Raw genomic sequence first — 9,869 nt, 5'->3', positions numbered from 1 at the left:
CCCATCACACCATCCCCTCCTTAAAGAGCTCATTCTTGAAGCCAGTTAGTTTTTTTGCCCACACTGTTCCAAAACTTCGCTCCTCTGATGGTTAGAAACTGTCATCTAATTTTGAGCCTAAACCTGTTGATGGCTAGTTTATAGCCATTTGTTCTTGTGGCCCTATCACGATTGGCCCTTAATTTAAGTAATTTCTCTCCCTCCCGGGTGTTTATCTCTTTGGTGTATTTATCGAGAGCAATCATATCTCCCCTCAACCGTCTTTTCGTTAGGCTAAACAAACCAAGCTCTTTGCGTCTCCTCTCATAAGGTAGATTTTCCATTCCTCGGATTATCCTAGTAGCCCTTCTCTGCACTTGTTCCAGTCTGAATTCATCTTTCCTAAACATGGGAGACCAGAACTGCACACAATATTCCAGATGATGCCTTGTATAATGCTACTAAGACTTCCTTGTCTCTAGTGGAAATACTTCACTGATGCATCCTAGGATTGCATTAGCCTTTTTCACAGCCACATCACACTGGCGGCTCACAGTCATCCTGTGATCTACCAGTACACCCAGGTCTTTCTCCTCCTCTGTCACTTCCAACTAATAAGTCCCAGCTCACAGCAAAAATTCTTGTTCTTAGTCCCAAAGTGCATGACTTTGCATGATTAAACTTCATCCCATTTCTATTACTCCAGTTTTCAAGGTCATCCAGATCATCTTGTATGACATCCAGTCCTCCTCCATATTGGCAAAAAAACCCACCTCCAGGCACAGGAACTCTCCCATGCTGATACTGCAGCACTGAAACCACGTCCTCGCCCCACACCTCCTGTTGTCGTGGTCAGAGCCAGAACCCTGAAGAGTTGTATCCTGAGTGTAACTGTCACCCCCCTTCACCTACCCATGGTACAACTGCCTGTGGGCTCACTCTGTTGGGTAGCTCCACACAGGTTAGCACGATGAACTCCCTGAGCACTCATATACCTGGGTTACGGTAAATCCAAGTTATTGAACACCCGGGGGTACTGTCTGCAGTGAGGGAGTGGCTGGGATTCTCAGAAGGCAGCTAAGCAAACGAACCCTTCAGAAGCTCACAGGAGAGCTGAGTGCACATCAGCAAAGCTCCCCACGTCCTTTCGAGTGTTTTATTTGCTTAGGCTCATTTGCTATATCTCTTCTGGGCCACGTTTGCTCAGTTACGCGGCTCCACACAGAGCTATGTCTCCCTAAGCCGTGAGCGGCCAGTGGTGCGTTCTAGATAATGGCCAGGGAAAGCTTCAATCAGACCGTGGCTGACCAAAATGTAAAGTGGCTCCGCTCAGATGCACACTTCCACTAGTTTCAGAGTAACAGCCGTGTTAGTCTGTATTCGCAAAAAGAAAAGGAGTACTTGTGGCACCTTAGAGACTAACCAATTTATTTGAGCATAAGCTTTCTTGAACTACAGCTCACTTCATCGGTTGCATACTGTGGAAAATACAGAAGATGTTCTTATACATACAAAACATGAAAAAATGGGTGTTTACCACTACAAAAGGTTTTCTCTCCCCGCACCCCACTCTCCTGCTGGTAATAGCTTATCTAAAGTGACCACTCTCCTTACAATGTGTATGATAATCAAGGTGGCCCATTTCCAGCACAAATCCAGGATTTAACAAGAACGTCTGAGGAAGGGGCGGGGGGTAGGAAAAAAGAAGGGGAAATAGGTTAGCTTGCATAATGACTTAGCCGCTCCCAGTCTCTATTGTATCCAATTTGTAAATGAATTCCAATTCAACAGTCTCTCGCTGGAGTCTGGTTTTGAAGTTTTTCTGTTGTAATATCGCAACTTTCATGTCTGTAATCGCGTGACCAGAGAGATTGAGGTGTTCTCCGACTGGTTTATGAATGTTATAATTCTTGACATCTGATTTGTGTTCATTTATTCTTCTACGTAGAGACTGTCCAGTTTGACCAATGTACATGGCAGAGGGGCATTGCTGGCACATGACGGCATATATCACATTGGTAGATGTGCAGGTGAACGAGCCTCTGATAGTGTGGCTGATGTTATTAGGCCCTGTGATGGTGTCCCCTGAATAGATATGTGGACACGGTTGGCAACGGGCTTTGTTGCAAGGATAGGTTCCTGGGTTAGTGGTTCTGTTGTGTGGTATGTGGTTGCTGGTGAGTATTCGCTTCAGGTTGGGGGCCTGTCCGTAGGCAAGGACTGGCCTGTCTCCCAAGATTTGTGAGAGTGTTGGGTCATCCTTCAGGATAGGTTGTAGATCCTTAATAATGCGTTGGAGGGGTTTTAGTGGGGGACTGAAGGTGACAGCTAGTGGCGTTCTGTTATTTTCTTTGTTAGGCCTGTCCTGTAGTAGGTGACCACTAGTGCCCGCCATGACCAGCGGGGTGCCTCTCCTGAGACCGCTGTTAAATTGCTTCCCAGAGCAAGAGGCTGGAGCTTCCTCCAGTTTAGAATATTTATGTGATTCATTGCACTGATTTAGCATACGTCCCACGTTACATTCACAAAGCCAATCGGCTCCACGTCAAGCAACAAACGTGAGGAAATGGCAGACTTCAGCTTGCCTCACAGCTTTAATTGCCCGCCCCTTGTTTCTGTGCATCACGGTACAGTTTTTAACTGGGTCTCAGAGTGAGACGTCTCAAGCAACAGTAGCCACACCTACCACTGCCTGCTCTGTCTAGTTACATTTTTTGCCATGAAAACTTATGAAAAATGGATCCTGGGGCTGTTTCTTCTCAATGACTATTTATAATTGGGAAGGCAAAGGAAAATGAGAATTGCCTCCATTAGCTTCTTTCTGCTTTAAAATTACTGCCTATGTGTCCCGCTTCATGAACACTGTCCTCATCCCCCACAGCCTGTGTCCCCTGTTTCTCTTTCCCCAATTGTTTCTTATTTATTTTGTCTGTTCTTTTCCTTCCCTTCCTGTTTTGTGCAGCTTTCCAGGTTTGGCTCAGTCAGTTTGAAATATTTTTTTTCAGTTCGGCTCGGATTACTTTCTAAATCACTTGTCCAGCCCGCCCCCATCTCCCCAATCACTCCCCACTTTCTAATTTTCTTTTGTTATAGGAGGCCAAGCATGAGAAACACTATACAGAGTAGCAAAAATATACTACATACACTACAGTATAAGCTGTAGGAAAGAATAATATTCTTTTAAGTGTCTGCCGTGGCTGGTGCACGTTGCACTAATCTCTCGCAGTTCAAATCCCCATTCCTGCAATGAGACAGAAATTGAAGTCAGTGTACCTTCTACATCAGTCTTAGCATCCAAACCCTGTCCAAATGCTGGAGGTCATTGCTACAACTCCAGTGTCCCCCCATTGCTAGGACATGTACTGCTTCCCTGGTGGTAGCAATTCTCACAAAGACCAGGCATAGGTAGTTTAGCCACCTGTTCAGAGCAGGTCCAGATAACACACTGGTTAAGATGCTGGTGGACGCTAGCACTCCTGTCATTGTTACCACAGGGGGAGCTGCATTGGTGGTAGCTCAGAGGTCAAGTATTTGAAGAAAAATGTCTGTCTCTCAGGCCTTGTCCAGACTAACAAAGCCCAGCCTCCACTGGGAGACTGTAAATGTTCATCAGCACTGGATGCTCTTGAGCTGGTGCTGAGAGGTTTAACTACTAGTCTAGACAGGAAGGAGTGGGCTGCGGCCCTGAAGTCTCAAATGCTTTTTGTAGTGGGGCTGAAAAGGCCTTTGTCCTGTTTTAATTAACCCACCTTCAGCACTGATTTCCCTAGAGTGTCCAGGGCTAGAGCAGTGGAGAACTGGTGCTTAGATAGCATGGCAAAGGGTAACAGGCTAAACTGCAAGAGAAGGACAGAGGCCCTCGGCCGTCCTGGTCCCGTGCAGTGTGGGGAGACCACTGAACGCTAGTGGCAGCTCCAGAACAAGTCAAAGCAACACTCTCTGTTGGAAAGGAGCTAGAATCGCCCTTGCTCTGTCCCGTTGTTGGGCACGAGCTGGGCTTTGCGGAATCTGCTACTGCTCTGTTCCACATCCCTAGCACAGAGCACTGAGGTGCTGAGGCCCTGGCAGGAGCAGGTACGACATGAGCTGAGTTTGGTGTTGTGCCTAGCACACCTGGCCAGTGGAGTCGGCTGCTGCTGCATACTGCCACTGCTCAGAAGCCAGGCAGGCCTGCAGCAGAAGTTGAGCCCTGTCAGTGCCCTGTACCTCTCTGTGCCTGGCTCAAGCCAGTGGGAAGGGCCCCCCACTTCCTAAGAGCAATGTACTGATTTAGAGGGGGAATAGCCCACCCTTGTCATTCCCTGATTAAATACCTCCCGGCTCTCACCTCTGCTGCCTCTCTCCAATCTCTTTCATGTACTCGTCATGGCCGGTTGTCACGCTGATGTAACTGAGCTTCTGCAGCAGCCTGCAATTGACAGGTGTTGTTACGTGTGCTGTTAGCGATAAAGTCTGGTGATTCATGTCCCTGCCCCTTTCGATGTGTGCCAAAGGGGGGAGGTCAGATTCAAGTCCCTGAATCCCAAATCCACTTGGATGGTTTCAGTTAAAAGGTGTTTGTTTTCTGATTCAGATGTGGCCAGAATCTTAGGAGAGAAGCTGATCTCACAGACATTTCAACCTTACCACTTGTGAGATTTCAGTGTCATTTTAACAGGGTGGGCTAGAGGCGGTCACTCGATTCCCTTAGAAGAGCAGCAGGAAGCTGCAGAGCAAGGGAGTTTGCAATGCGTAAGCTCCAGCAGAGAAGAGAGGGACTTGAAAACTTTGTGTTAAGTGTTTATTAATTTAATAACACAGAAGCTGAGAAGGGTCAAAGGGTTTGTGAATTATTGAGGAAATCCCTTGAAGGGGTAAACTGAGGCAAGGCAGGCCACCTGCAGAGCAACCTCTAGCCGTGAGGGGGCAGCGGGGAGGAGGCCAGCCTGGTGACGTTCATAAAATCAAGACAAGAGCTTTAGACCTGATGGGGGCTTGACCCTGAACCCTGGCGCTGATGCAGCCTCATACCAAACCTCAAATGCTAGCCCTGAGGATACAGCCGCAACATGAACCTGAGTGGTAGCCTAAACCAAATCCAGCTCGGAATAGCACCTCCCTCGCCGGCCCCTAACTTTCAGCCCTTGGCAGGGCCATGCTGGCAGTGCCATGAACAAGGACCACGCAGGTACAGGGAGCAGCCCAGGCAGTGGATTTCCCCTGTGTACCTGGTATGCTACACAGTACTGACACGGTTAACAGGAAACCTTGTGATTTTATCCGGGTGCTGTTGCACAATAATATCTTGGACACTAGAAAGTAATGCAGAATACAGAGCAGGGAAAGTATTTTACTCTATGGTTTAAAGCACTATGTAAATTTATGAAAATATTAGTAGTGATCATTAATTATTGACTGATTGTTAACAAAGCTCCCCAGAGCAACCTAGCATCCTCTGTAAAGAGGAATTTAAATCTGGTCTGCTAACAGCGAACACCTCGGTTAGGAGTGACTGACAGTTCCAGAATGCACATGGAGAGGAAAAAAGAAAGAAAGGTACACGCAACAGGTCTGGGATGATGATTTTTTCAATGGCAACTGCCTAGATGAAATGAAACAGCCACAAATCAGAGTAATTCCAACTCTTCAAAACACACTCACACTCACTCGTTCATGCTCACTAATAAAAAGGGGCTGCCCCCAGCATTACATACCATTCTGTGAACCGGTCTAGCTTGCTGTGGGAATCTGATCCACGGCCCTCTATTCATGAAAACAATCACCATTGAGAAGTTAGATTTTATTTTCTTGCCATGTAACAGCTCTTGAGTCATTAGACAGGAAGGAACAGCTGGGTTACCTGTTGCTTGGCTTGACATGATAGAAGTGTCTCTGCTGCACTTGTTTTCTGTAGTCTGAACTCTGAATCTCAAGTGGAATGTTTTATGGCTCAGGAGCTGAAGACAGCCTCATGAGCACCTCCCCCTGGGGTTTCAGAGTTCCTCCTCTAACTTTCCTCCAGTTGCAAAGGAGCTGTCAGCACGGGACAGGTGTGCTCCTTCTCAGTGAACTGCATAGGGAAATGAAGGCAAATACACTGATTTTCACTTCTTCTCCTTTCTCTTCCCCCATACACCCCACCAAACGTGCTGCCCTTCCCCCCACCACACCCACTAGCCTTCCTGCATCCCGTCCCTCCAAAATGACACAACCCAACCCTCTCTTCCCACAGCCAGTTTCTATTCTGCCTTCCCACAGCGGCTTGTGGTTCACCCCTTAGCCCTGGGTCGCTGTCTCCTGGGTGCTGGCCAAAGACGACACTGAACTAGCAGCTGGAAGGCAGCTTACATGGGGAATGTGTATGGAGTGAGAAGGAGAACTTCGGAGAGCAAAGAAGTAAGGTGAGGCTGGAGCCCTTCCAGGTCAGGGTCCCCCACCCCTTGTTGTGGCTTTTTCAGAAACACTCCGGGGCCACTGTGCTCACATCTTGGGGGAGTAATCTGGCCCCTGGACTCTAGTTCCAGACTCTTGGATTTTGGGGTTCTTTATAAACAATATAAATAATGAGTCATTGGGCCAGAGAGAGAGAATGACTCTGTTGCCTAGTGCTTATGGCACCCACTGGGCAGTCAGGGGGACCCAGGGTCCAACCCCCTGCTCCAATGACTAATTCTTTAGATGTAGCAGGAGAGATTGACAGGGCCTCACCCCAGAGTCTCCCATCGCCCAGTGGTTAGAGCACTCTCCTTAGAGGATTTAAGCGGGAGTCTGCCACATCCCTGGCGAGTGCGCTACCCATGAGGCTAACAGTTTTAAGGGAGGCTGCGGTAGCAACCTCTGCCCAGCCAGACTTTGAATGGGACCCAATCCAGCAGGCAGCCTCGGGGCACACCCACTGGCCCAGGCCCTAACAAGACTGATCTTCCCCCAATGTGTGCATTGCTCTCAGGCGTAGACAGGAGATAGGCAACAGGATGCCCAGAGGGAGGCAGCAGTACATGTGCTCCGAGGCAGAAATTGAGGCACCGAGGGAATTCGGGCACCTACAGAGTTCGGCAGGAGTTTTGTGAACTACAGAGGAGCCTAAAACCAGGACGTAGGCACTGAAATCTGGGCTTTGGGCACCTGAGTCCCTTTGTGAATCTAGGCCTTCCTCCTACTATACCTCACTGCCCCACCTGGAAAGTGAGACACAGCATGTCCCCACCTCCCAGGCGTGTGTGAAGAGTTGACAGCCATAAGATGCTCGGATATGATGTTCCTGATGCCACACAAGTATCTTAGCTAGGTCGGGTCTCACCAGGGTGCCCTGCCCACATTTCAGATGTTCTTTCGGAGCACCAGTCTCAGCATCCCTGCTGGGTGAAAGCCAGAAGGCAGAGGCTATTTCTAAGCTGCACAGGGCACCATCCACAAAGGGCTTTCGAGCTAAAGAACAATGACTTGAACTGTACCAAAAACCACCTGGGAGCTTGGGTGACCTATAGTGCTTGCCAGAGTAGCATGTTCTAGGCAGGAAGTACTGCTAGGTAAGCAAGCAAGCACATTCCTCACTAACCAAACTTTCCAAGTGCGACCCCTAGAGCAATCACATTTGGAGACCATTGCAGTAATCCAGTCTTGAGGGCAAAATAGGTAACTTGTTGAATTCACACTCCATGTAAATCAGGAGTAATTCTGCAGCTGTATGGCCGGTCTAAATGAGAGCTGAATGAGGCACTTAGCGTTTGCCCTTCGCCCCAAGGTATCCACCAGTGAATGCGGACAGCGATGTGTCTGCATCACAGCCAGGCCTGAAATAAGAGCATAAGCGGCTGAGGATGTTAGGTGAGGCCAGTCCCACCCTACCAAAATCGCCTTGCTAATCTTCACTGGAAAAGGAAGATTGAGACTGATTTGTGTCAGGCGTACAATACCAAGAACATGGGTCCCAGTAATCTTTTAGTTTCCCGATCACCCTTTAGTGTTCATTTATAATGTAAAGAAAACATTTACAAAGCATTCAAACAAACAATATAAAAAATGTAGCTTTCCATAGGGGCTGGTAGCAAAGTGGCTTCGATTGCTGTGGAGTGGAATAATTGCTGTTTCTTACATCCATCAACAGGAGCAGTTACATTTTCAAGACATGTGCATTCAGGTCCTGCTGCCCTGGTTGTTATATGGAAGATGTGCTGTATGTCTCATACTCTTTGCATGTAGGGTATGTTTGTATTCTATAGGGATGTGTTTATACCAGCAGAACCAGGGACCCAGACTACATCACTGGTAATAACAATACTGGAAATTATAAAATAGCCAGCTCAGGAGTTTTTGCCATTTTTCACTATTTTACGAGGCCAAGCATGAAAGGCAGTTGTATGACTGGGCAAATCACCATATTATGTAGTTTTTAAAGTTACTGCATAATTGTACTCCAGAGTTTAACCTTTGATTTTTAAAAAAAATGTCTCCTGCCATTTTGGTTGCAAACGTCACCTTCAAAATGTAAACGGATTGTAAATCAATTCAGTGATACCTGCCTGAGTCTGCAGACGTACAGACAGACAAAATAGCTCACATGCAAGCATGAACTCTTCCCGTTCATCGCTGTGGGGTGTTAACACTGAAACAGGATGATGAAGATCTAAAGATCAGCAGATCGCTAACTATTTGAACAAAAAATCAAGCTAACATGCTCGTCCATTGCTGGATGTCATGACAGATATTTGAACAGGTGCAGAGGGACAGCTAGAGGCTGTCACGAGTTGCTAGGATGGAGAATGAAAAATTCAAAACCCTTCTTCCCAAAATTTAAAGTCACTTATACGAGTGTGTCTTGTCCAGAACATTAAACCGTAATGTACTGCTTTCTCCCGCGTTACATCTCCCTACAGCTCTCGGCAGTGCAATTGTTTGTCCAGAGAACTGGATTGGCTTTTGTTTTTTGCATTTAACAGATGAAAACGTATCACCTTCGTAGGCCAATTCGCTCACCTTGGGCTCTGTTCCCCAAAGGAGATTTGTTTTTATGTCAGTCGCCTGTGAAGGATTGAGTATTCATAGCATGTCGCTACTGCTCAGCAGTTAGGAAAGTGTAACTAAAGAAACTGCATTGTCATTCTATAAATGGTATTTACCCTGGGTGTTAGGCATGCAACGAAACTATGAATATAGACAGGGAGCACTAAATTTAGTATCTGAAAAACAAACACAGCTCTCTAAGTACATCCAACTAAAAAGGAACATAATGAAAATTTCTGAGGTAGAAGCGAAACTCAAACAGCTTAATGGGACTAAATCGGGGGGCCCAGATAATCTTCATCCAAGAATATTAAAGGAATTCACACATGAATTTGCAAGCCCTTTGGCAAGAATTTTTAATGGGTCTGTAAACTCAGGGGTTGTACCGTATGACTGGAGAATTGCTAACATAGTTCCTACTTTTAAGAAAGGGAAAAAATGTGATCTGGCTAACTACAGGCCTGTTAGCTTGACATCTGTAGTATGCAAGGTCTTGGAAAAATTTTTGAAGGAGAAAGTAATTAAGGACATTGAGGTCAATGGCAAATGGGACAAAATACAACATGGTTTTACAAAAGGTAGATCGTGCCAAACCAACCTGATCTCCTTCTTTGAGAAAGTAACAGATTTTTTAGACAAAGGAAAGGCAGTGGATCTAATTTACCTAGATTTCAGTAGGGCGTTTGATACGGTTCCACATGGGGAATTATTAGTTAAATTGGAAAAGATGGGGATCAATATGAAAATTGAAAGGTGGATAAGGAACTGGTTAAGGGGAGACTACAGCGGGTCCTACTGAAAGGTGAACTGTCAGGCTGGAGGGAGGTTACCAGTGGAGTTCCTCAGGGATCGGTTTTGGGACCAATCTTATTTAACCTTTTTATTACTGACCTCGGCACAAAAAGTGG

The 9,869-nt window shown here is 46.7% G+C and overlaps 1 long non-coding RNA gene across 1 annotated transcript; it reads right to left on the bottom strand.

Moving 5' to 3' along the window:
- Positions 1-2,187: 2,187 nt before the first annotated feature.
- Positions 2,188-5,925, bottom strand: LOC125642610 (uncharacterized). Its single transcript, XR_007358451.2, has 4 exons — positions 5,819-5,925; positions 5,673-5,721; positions 4,307-4,387; positions 2,188-3,220 (listed from the first exon to the last, which is right to left on the bottom strand). It is a non-coding gene; the product is annotated as an uncharacterized LOC125642610 (long non-coding RNA).
- Positions 5,926-9,869: the final 3,944 nt, after the last annotated feature.

The sequence above is a fragment of the Caretta caretta genome, chromosome 9 (genome assembly GCF_965140235.1).
Source record: "Caretta caretta isolate rCarCar2 chromosome 9, rCarCar1.hap1, whole genome shotgun sequence".
Lineage (NCBI taxonomy): Eukaryota > Metazoa > Chordata > Testudines > Cheloniidae > Caretta > Caretta caretta.
The sequence above is the reverse complement of the archived record's forward strand: the minus strand, read 5'-3'. Positions and strand labels throughout refer to the sequence as shown.